This window comes from Podarcis tiliguerta, assembly GCF_965153285.1.
Source record: "Podarcis tiliguerta genome assembly, chromosome: Z".
In the NCBI taxonomy this organism is placed as follows: Eukaryota; Metazoa; Chordata; class Lepidosauria; order Squamata; family Lacertidae; genus Podarcis; species Podarcis tiliguerta.
This window is the reverse complement of record NC_139553.1, coordinates 17,347,993-17,358,593: the sequence shown is the minus strand read 5'-3', so window position 1 is coordinate 17,358,593 and position 10,601 is coordinate 17,347,993. Positions and strand designations below refer to the sequence as shown.

At 46.4% G+C, this 10,601-nt stretch overlaps 1 protein-coding gene across 1 annotated transcript in view; it reads right to left on the bottom strand.

Moving 5' to 3' along the window:
- Window positions 1–1,890: 1,890 nt before the first annotated feature.
- Window positions 1,891–10,601, bottom strand: part of LOC310669681 (uncharacterized protein) — a 38,887-nt gene continuing 30,176 nt past the window's right edge. Inside the window, exon 4 of the transcript XR_014507259.1 lies at window positions 1,891–1,911. The gene's annotated coding sequence lies outside the window, so the exon portion shown is untranslated. The remainder of the gene's footprint in view (window positions 1,912–10,601) is intronic.

Genomic DNA, 10,601 nt, shown 5'->3' with positions numbered 1-10,601 from the left:
GCTATTGATTTCCACTTTAAAGGATTGATTTTCCCATCCCAGGGCTGCCTTTATGACTCTCTTTGCTGAAGATGCATCTTGGGGGGCCTGGCGCTGCTGAGTGTCTTTGGAGCTCCAATTAGAACCAGGGTCAATAAGATGACAGGAAAAAAGTATCCCAGATCACCACCAAGAGCAGAGGGTTTTTTGTATAGGAAAGAATTGGCCAGTTAGACGCCAGCGACGTAATGCTGATAATTCCTCCGGGGGGGGGTGTCATATGATGTGGGCACATCCTGTGGCTCTTTCTGGTCAGAAATCATATACAGATTCTCTGTGTTTGGGGAAAATCCTCAATATCTGCATATCTTTGCGCACTTTTAATTTATGTTCCTGAGATGTGGGGACATTGAACCAATGGGCGATGAACTCAAAATTCCTTATGGTTGGAAGGATAAACACCCGCCCTCCATTACTCCATGATCTGAATGCAGAAATATTATCAGCTGACATTAAGGATAAGGACAATCCATCAATCATGATTAAATATCTATATTAATATGAGCTGCCCAGGCATTCAAACCCATAGTAAAATGAAATGTATCTTACAATTGTCAATTCCGTTAGGATATTTGTTTGGACACAAGGATTGCTTATATTGATATATATGTTTAAATTAGGAAGATTGCACTTGTTGTTAATGTCAGCTCACAATATTTCTGTCACATGAGGGCAGCTCGGTCAATCACGGCCAGAGACTTCACCATCACTTGTACAGCCAAAGCCCTTTGCACATTTCAATACAGATTTAGCTGAATAATTGCATTGCATCAAGGTATTATTTTATTCTACCCCACCACCACCACCTCGTTTTGAAATGCTACATGGGCTCATCGTGCAAGCTGTCTTATACAGACCATTTGTCCAACTATGTACCTCCCTCTAAAAATAAATAGGTTGTGGTTTTGATTTAAACAGGAACATAGGAAGAGGCATTGTATTGAAGCAGACCACTGGCCCACCTATCTCTGTGTTGTCTACCCACTGACTTTCAGAGGCTCTCCAAGGTTTAAGGTGGGGAGTCTCTCACAGATGCCTTTGGGTATTGAACCTGGGGCTTTATTATGCAAAACAGATGCTTCACCCTTCCTCTAAGAAAGAAAGATTCCCATCCTTGTGGTTCTGATTTAAGAAGGAAGCTGCAACCTACTGAATCAGACCATTGGGTTCCATCTATCTCAGCATTGTCTAGTCTGGCTGGCAGCTGCTCTAGACAGTTGCAGGCAAGAGACATTCCCAGCCCTGCTTGGAGATGCTGCTGGGGACTGGACCTGGGACTTCTTGTGTGCAAAACAGATGCTCTACCACTGAGCTATGATCCTTCCACATCGGACTCCCAAGAAACACTGGCAACCTTGCTTTGTGCTATAAGTGTTGCCAGGGAATGCAATATATATTTTATAGCACCATAAAGTAATTATGCACCAGACAACAGAGACTAGGAGGAATGATCTATATTACATTTAAAGGACAATTAATTTTTTTAAGTGTCTCTTCCACTCGCTGCTGAGGGAGCACAGACAACATGTGTTAGCAGGACAGGTGTGCAATGAGGCTTTTCCACGAATAAAAAGTGCTAGCTGTGATTCCTGAACCTAGATGACGTTTACAACTCTACAATACTGGCAATTTCCCTTTAAAATACAGTGGTACCTCAGGTTACATACGCTTCAGGTTACATACGCTTCAGGTTACAGACTCCGCTAACCCAGAAATAGTGCTTCATGTTAAGAACTTTGCTTCAGGATGAGAACAGAAATCGTGCTCCAGTGGCGCGGCAGCAGCAGGAGGCCCCATTAGCTAAAGTGGTGCTTCAGGTTAAGAACAGACCTCCGGAATGAATTAAGTACTTAACCCGAGGTACCACTGTAGCTTCATTCCCACCCCCCACCCCCACCCCCTGAGATCTGGGCAGAAACTTAAAAAAGCTCGACACATTTTCTGACTTGATTTTCACTTTTTGAAATATGGCAACCCTATTTACATAGATTGCATGGTGCAATCTCTCTCACACACACATCCTCCCACTCTTTTTTGCTCTTTGACACCTCCTTCCTCTTTCTGTTACTCAATCTTTCTCTCATCTGGTATGCTAACTGTGATTGGAAACAACAACAACAAAAAGAAACCATTAAAATTACCTTTTCATCCAACAATTAGCATTAGGTTCTGCTTATTTAATTTGCAAAGTGATTTCTTGCTCTTGGTAACTCAAAAAGGCCCCCTGGCCTGTATCATAAATCTGGTGATATGCAAAGTTTACCAGATTAATTGGTTAAAAGGCAGGTAGTGGATCAACACAAATATTGAATCAGTTCAACAGGCCTATTAAATACCCAGTTTGTGAAAGGGAAGTTTTGGATACACTCTGTGCTGTTCATGGCTGTTAGACAAACACAACTCCCTGTCGCTTTGGGGATCCTGCCAGAATTCAGTTTTTGGAGAGCTACAAAAGCAGATATAAATGAATTCCAACATCTTTGTTGCTTTGTTTCACTAAATACAATCTGCTTGCTCTTATGGGGATTTCTGTGCTGCTGCTGCTGCTGAAATGCCTTTTCCTACCACTAACAATATTATTTCTCAGCTCTTCAAAATAATTTAAAACAATACCCCTACAAAATGCTGTCCACATATAAGAAGACAAATAAAAAGAGCAAGGCAGTTGTTTTCTCCCCGACGCAAAACAATGCGTCTGGGACCGAAGCCAATGGCAGAGTGTAGTCCTGCTCAAAGGGCTTATATGAAGAGAAGGAGAAGGAGAAGGAGAAGGAGGAGAAGGAGAAGAAGAGGTGGTGGAGGTCCCATCAACATCAGAAGCATGGTTGGTGGTGACAGGAGAGAGGACTTTTTCAATGGCTGCTCTCAGATTGAGGAAATTCCCTGCCAAGAGTGGTCAGTCTGGCTGCCTCTTTGCTATAATTCTGCCAGCAGACCGAGAGCTATTTTTTTAGTGTACAATTCCAATGAAATTTTCCAGTGTGAAACCTTCAGCAATATACATACAGGCATTCCCCATTTCAGGGTAATTAAACAATTATACTTAACAAGAATGTCTCTCCTGGGCCATCACCACCCTACAAACTTCTGAGGGTGGCAGAACTACCATTGGGGGCTCCACTGCCGATAGCTGAACATAATAAAAGCCAGCTGGAGCAGGCCAGTGGCCCATCTAGTGCAGCATCCTTTTTTCCCACTGGCCAGCCAACACCCCAACGGGGTGCAAGCAGTATTCAAGCACAAGAATACTCTCTCCTCCTGTTTGGTTTCCAGCAATGGGGTTTCAGAAGCACTGCTGCCTCCAAACATGGAGGCAGAACCTCATGGCTAATAGCCATCAATAGCTTCCCTAGAGGGGACGAGCTGAGATACTGTTTTTTAAATTTTTTTTCTTTTTTTCTAATTGTTCTATTTTGGACATCAATAAATCGTTGTTGTTGTTGTTGTTAGAAAAGCCTTATCTTCCATTAATTTGTTCAGTCCTCCTTTTAAGGGAATGAACCCCCTTTCCAAGCCTAAATCCCCAAGCATAAGGTATCAGAGCATTTCTATGTGTCAACCTTCCAGATGTTATTGGACAAGATGGGCCTTTGATCCGATCCAGCAGAGCTCTTCTTACATTCTTCCTAGTCCCAGCTGGGTACCTGGTCCCAGGTAAAAGTCCAGCTGGACTGGAGACCTTATGGGTTTTATGTGTCCCACTCTCCAAAAAAACAACTGTTTCAACAAGCCATAGCAAAGCTGCTCTTCTCTGTCTTGCATTGCATTAGCATCCAGGGTTCCCCTGGGAGAGGGTGACTGGGAGGAGAAAGTCCAGCATTGCACTGTCAGCGGGCAAAGAGCAGTCTGGCTTCGAAGTGAGTTGGTGCTCAGATGCAAAGTACAGGAAGTCCAGTACAGGTATGCTGTAGTGGCAGCCACAGCGTGTGGGTGGTGGTGGGGGAGATGAAGGCAGGTTATATTTCATAATCCAGAGAGGGATAAAGACTGGCAGACAACACACTCTAACTGGCTTTTGGGAAATGGTGGCGCTGTGGGTAAAAGCCTCAGCGCCGAGGGCTGCCGATCGAAAGGTCGGCAGTTCGAATCCCCGCAGCGGGGTGCGCTCCCGTTGCTCGGTCCCAGCGCCTGCCAACCTAGCAGTTTGAAAGCACCCCCGGGTGCAAGTAGATAAATAGGGACCGCTTACTGGCAGGAAGGTAAACAGCGTTTCCGTGTGCGGCTCTGGCTCGCCAGATGCAGCCTTGTCACACTGGCCACGTGACCCGGAAGTGTCTGCGGACAGCGCTGGCCCCCGGCCTCTTGAGTGAGATGGGTGCACAACCCTAGAGTCTGTCAAGACAGGCCCGTACGGGCAGGGGTACCTTTACCTTTACCAAATGTGCAGACACACTGAACAGGAATGGCTCAAGGAGATGGTCTTGTCATGAGCCCACTCCTTGGTTAAGTGTTAGGTGTGTCCCTCACGTTACAGAAGCCCATCTGGCTTCCACCAGAAGTCTACACCGTAATTTCTTTCTTGCATAAAATTCATACACTGCTTGATTGTAAAAAAAATAATAACAATGAGGGTTCTCAAAAGGGTTCACAAAAACGATAAAACCATAAAATTATCACTAAGAAGAATTAACAACAATAATTTAAAACTTTCAAAAAGTTAAAATAACAATAAACCAAAAACCAATCAGAACTTGCAACAAGTTTCTAAACATCTGGGTAGCTTTGCATAAACCAAAATGTGTTTTAGCAGGTGCCAAATAGTGTACAGTGAAAGCACCAGCTTGATGTCAATTGGCATCAAAGTGTACATGCTGCCACACTATACGGTTGATTTCTTCCATAATGGGCATTATGTGGCACCCATAACAGTGCCACACCACTAATCAAAGTGGGTGAATATGGGGTAAAGTAATCCCATAAGTAAATTGGTCCCAGGTTCTTAAGGCTAATTGCTGCTGGTCCTATGCTGTGATGACAGAGGTTTATTTTTAAAAAAGCAAAGCATGGAGAAAGTGGGTAGAGAAGGGAGTTATTTTTCGGGGGGGGGGGGACACCTGGATTGCCACTTGTTGTTGGCATCCATTTGTCTTGGGAGACAATGGAGGAGTGTGGCTTTGGAGGTGAAGTCAAACTGCTGGCAGGTTATAGCACCTGATGTGGTTGTAGAGACCAATACAGGAGAGACATGTTTTGTTGCATCTGGGGTTGATGAAGTTACAGGTGCACCATGGTGTTTCTTCTCTCTGTGCTCCTCCCAGCTGTCATTGCTTCTCTGGTCGCCGCTATGGATACACAACCTGACTGTGTGTCTCCAGGCACTGCGGTCGTCTCCAAGGGATTCCCACACAGCGGGGTTGTTGCTGCCAGCCTTCATGTCGTGTTTGCAGACATCTCTGCAATGCACAAAGCCTGGGACTTGGGAGAGCACATTGTCCCATGGTTGATGTTCGTTCCCAACTCTGGCATTGAAATCTCTCAGCAAGAAAAATAGGTCTTCACAGTCTGTGACTCTCCTGGCAGCCTGGCCTAGTTCTTCATATAACTGGCCCTTAGTTTGTATGTCAGAGCACAAACTGAGAGCATAGACACTCAAGATGTTAACCAAGCTGAAGGTGGCTGATAGGCGGAAAGCAAGCAAGCATTCTGAGTCCTCAGTCAGCGGTTCTATCGCAGACAGAAGGGAATTCCTCACTTTGAAGCATTACACCATGAATGCATAGCAGGGGTGCCAACCCTAGGGGACTCTGTGGGGGTTGACCTCCACCTCCCGCTGCCAGCACGCTCTGCCATTTCAATCTCTTTGCACAGTTCTTACTTGTTTTCCGTTTTCCGTTGTTTATTATTATTATTATTAAAGATTTTCTTGTTTTACAGAAATAAGTGTAATGTCTCTCATATTTTTTCCATGTAACATTTTTACAAATCCGTTTCATTTGTTGAGACATTAGGGGGAGGGAGAGAAAAAAGGGGGGTGGAGGGAGGGAAGATGGGTGGGGGTGGGGGGCCGGGTGGCGATGTTTCTGTTATGCTTAATGTATGTAGGGTTTGGTGTCAGCGTTGCTTGTGCTGTTCACTTGTGTTCCATTGGTGGTAAGAGAGGTTGGGGTTGGCCCAGGGTGTGGTTGTTTGTTTGCGATTGGCTGTGGTGATCTTTGTTTTCGTGTGTGAGTGGGCTGGTGGGTGTTTTGGATCAGGTTAGCCATATTGATTTGTATGCTGTTGGTGGATTATTGTCATTGTCTTGTTGGGCTGTGTATGGGATAAAGGGGAGCCATACCGGGGTAAAGGCGTCTTCTTCTGTTTGTCCCCGTGTCAGTTTCAGTTTATTGGTTAATTTTTCTAGTAGGGCTGTTTCCCATACTATTTGGTACCATTGGTCCATGCTTATTCCTGACAGGTCTCTCCAGCGTCTGGTTATGGTGTTTCTGGCTGCTGAAAGTAGGTGGGTTATGAGTTCTTTGTGGTCTAAATGGGCATTGTTGTCTTGGAAGATGCCAGACCTGGCATTCATTCATTCATTTATTATGAATTAACAGTACATATAAAATATTTTTATCAATCAATAAGTTTGTGGGGTAGAAAGAGAGGTGGGAGGGAGGGAGGAGAGCTGGATGTGCAAGAAAGAGAGGAGCAGATGAGAAAGAGCATTGCACTCTGAGTTTGACTTTGGATCTCAGCGTGTAATGTGTCCAGGCAGGAGGCCAGAGGCTGCCTTCCTCGCCGCCAGAGCTTACAACATCCTGCCCCACCGAAGGGAGGGAAGGATGGGATTGATTCTAACTCTCCGTTTCCAGCAGGGAACCAGCCTTGTTCACAGTGGTTCCTCTTGGCAAGGATTACGCCCAACTCAGCAGGACCTGGCTGTGCACACATGTACGCAAAAGGAGCGGGTCCTTCCCTCCTCCTCTTCACCACCGAATGGCAGAGCTGTCCAATTTAATTAACCATCAACCACACTGGTGATCAATAGCGGCTTCCTATGCAATGAGCTGGAAGCAGGTGGAACACAGCTCAGGCAGAAGCTGTCAGCTGAGGTGGGCGGAAGAAGGGAGGGAGGGTGAAGTTGCCCACTTTAGGGTGCGCTAAAAGCCACCAACTTTGCCCCTTGGAAAAATGTAAGGCTGCAGATTATCAGGGCTGAGGGCCAAATGCAGCCCTGCTGAGCTTTGCTGCCTGACACTCGGGATTCTCCCCAGGCCACAACCCCTTTCCATGCCACAAACCTCCCATACCCTGCTCCATACTCAGCTTGAGCATTTCTGCCTGTCTGGGTTGTGTCTCCTTGAACTCTGATCAAGCCTCTGGCTTGCCTGAATGGAGGATGGAGAGAGGTGTGTGTCAAATTGTGCAGAAACTAGCTTACTATACAAAAGTAGCATTTACACTTGTTGCTCCGCCCAGATTTTCCTCTGGTCCCGCCCACCACTAGCATGCGGCCCATGGACGGCTGCCCGTAAAGGAATGCAGCCATCAGGCTGACAAGAGTCTCACCTCCACTGCATCAAGAAGAGGTGCCTATTACTTGCCATAGTCATACCATATTATACCACTTTAAACAGTCCTGGTTTCCCCCCAATGGATTCTGGACTGTCATTTGTTAATAATAATAATAATAATAATAATAATAATAATAATAATAATAATTATTTATTATTTGTACCCCGACCATCTGGCTGGGTTTCCCCAGCCACTCTGGGCGGCTTCCAACAAAGATGAAAAATACACTAAAATGTCACATATTAAAAACTTCCCTGAACAGGGCTGCCTTCAGATGTCTTCTGAATGTCAGGTAGTTGTTTATCGCTTTGACATCTGATGGGAGGGTGTTCCACAGGGTGGGCGCCACTACCAAGAAGGCCCTCTGCCTGGTTCCCTGTAACTTGGCCTCTCGCAGTGAGGGAACCGCCAGAAGGCCCTCGGAGCTGGACCTCAGTGTCCGGGCAGAACGATGGGGGTGGAGACGCTCCTTGAGGTGTACGGGACCGAGGCCGTTTAGGGCTTTAAAGGTCAGCACCAACACTTTGAATTGTGCTCGGAAACATACTGGGAGCCAATGTAGGTCTTTCAAGACCGGTGTTATATGGTCTCAGTGGCCGCTCCCAGTCACCAGTTTAGCTGCCGCAATCTGGATTAGTTGTAGTTTCCGGGTCACCTTCAAAGGTAGCCCCACGTAGAGCGCATTGCAGTAGTCCAAGCGGGAGATAACCAGAGCATGCACTACTCTTGCGAGGCAGTCTGCAGGCAGATAGGGTCTCAGCCTACGTACCAGACGGAGCTGGTAAACAGCTGCCCTGGATACAGATTTGACCTGTGCCTCCATGGACAGCTGTGAGTCCAAAATGACTCCCAGGCTGCGCACCTGGATTCCTTCAGGGGCACAGTTACCCCATTCAGGACCAGGGAATCCTCCACACCTGCCCGCCTCCTGTCCCCCAAAAACAGTACTTCTGTCTTGTCAGGATTCAACCTCAATCTGTTAGCCACCATCCATCCTTCAACCACCTCCAGGCACTCACACAGGACCTTCACCGGCTTCACTGGTTCTGATTTAAAAGAGAGTTGGGAGGAGAGTTGGAGGAGGGAGTTGGAGTTGGAGGAGAAGGAGGAGAAGTTTTAGACTTGATATCCCACCTTTCACTCCCCTTAACGAGTCTCAAAGCAGCTAACAATCTTCTTTCCCTTCCTCCCCCACAACAAACACTCTGTGAGGTGAGTGAGGCTGAGGGACTTCAGAGAAGTGTTACTAGCCCAAGGTCACCCAGTAGCTGCATGTGGAGGAGCAGGGAAGCGAACCCAGTTCACCAGATTACGAGTCTACCGCTCTTAACCACTGCACCCGCTGGTGTAGAGTTGCTGAGAATTGTCAGGAGACCCCCTCTATTCCCCTCCCAGAGCTACAGTTTCCAGACTAATTCAACGATAAATCCCTCTTCAAAGAGAACTCTGGGAACTGTAGCTCCCTATGTGTCCATCCAAAGGATGGAAAAGGTTTGGAATACAGCTCTCCCTGAGTATTTAACACAATACAGATAAGGGCATATTAAATGTGATTGACTTGGTAGCACCTGGCTTCCCTTTGTCCATTACGTAAATAAATTAAGTGATACTCACGCTCATCTATTGAAGGATTACATATCGAGCAAAGGAGATAAAACTGATGCCTTTATGTCTTTCAGCAATGCAGTTGTCAATTGGATTGGATTGTAACAAAATGTGTATAAGAATTCATTCTACACGGTTTACTTCTACCTTTTCACTGCTTCTGTACCAGTTTGCTGATATTGGACATCAGAACATCAGAACAGCCTGCATCCTAGAGCTCTTCTGGTCCAGCGCCTTGTCCTCCCAACATCCAGCTAGATGCTCCAATGGGAAGCCAGCATGCAGGACCTGAGCACCGCAGCAGCTCTCCCCTCCTTCAGCTTCCAGCAGTTGGCATTCACCTGCTGGAAGGCAGAGCATAGCCATTGTGGCCAGCACCCATTGGTAGCCTTCTCCTCCATGAATTTGCCCAATCCTTTGCAGAAATACCAATAAAAATATATTGGGTCAGGGGTGAGGGGTATTGAGGCCAGAAGGACAGGCCAGTTTCAGCCGCAAAATCCTTCTTTACTATGGTCTTTTACCATGCCTTATCAGCAATGCATGGGATGGTTTCAATTATTTTGTCCTCACAACAACCCTATGAGGTCTGCTAGGCTGAGGGGCAGTGGGTTCCCAAGACCTCACAGAGTTGAGGTTCTGCCCAGGGACTGTTGGGGATCCAGTGTAACTTTGCAGGCAGATGTGAACCCCAAAACACTTCAGGAATCCCTACTCCTGAAATCCCAACTCCCAAATGGGAGTCCTTCTGCACAATCTTTCTCTCTCTTTTATTCCTGAGCTGCAATTAGGCACCCATCCGTGCAAGATGGTAGCATTGTTGTGACAGAGCATCGTGCGTGAGCTAAAACGGCTTCAGGCAGGGAAAACAGAATGTGGGTGGGGTGGGGGGAAATCTGCTGAAATCCCTTATGTTTCCAAGAAGACTCTCTTACCCCTTTGCTTGGCGTCTGCATGATCCAATGTGCCATCCAAGCCCTGCTCATGGAGGAAATGGCCTGGAGTTCCTCTGCAGTGGGAATGTGGAGCCCAACTCTCCCTTAAAAGGAACAGCAGCTGAACAACAGAAAGAAGAGATTGTGGAAGATATTGTCCTATATGTATGACAAACTATGGAGGAGGCAGCAATGACCACCAACTTAGATGGTTTTAAAAGGGTCTTGCAGCTCATGAACTGGTGGGCATCCAATGAAACAGAATGTTCAAAAACTCAGGGCAAGTATTTGATGCACTGCAGAGTTGAACTATGGAACTTGCTCCCACAGGAGATAATGATGGCCACTAATTTGGTTGGCTTTAAAAGAAACTTCAACAAATTCATGGAGGAGGAGGGAGCCATGACGGCTATGCTTTGCCTCCACGGTTAGAGATAGTGATGCTTCTGAATACTTTTGTGTCTGGATTTTCACTTTTTGAAATATGGCAACCCTAATCAACTCTGAGGCCACACCTGAAGCTGG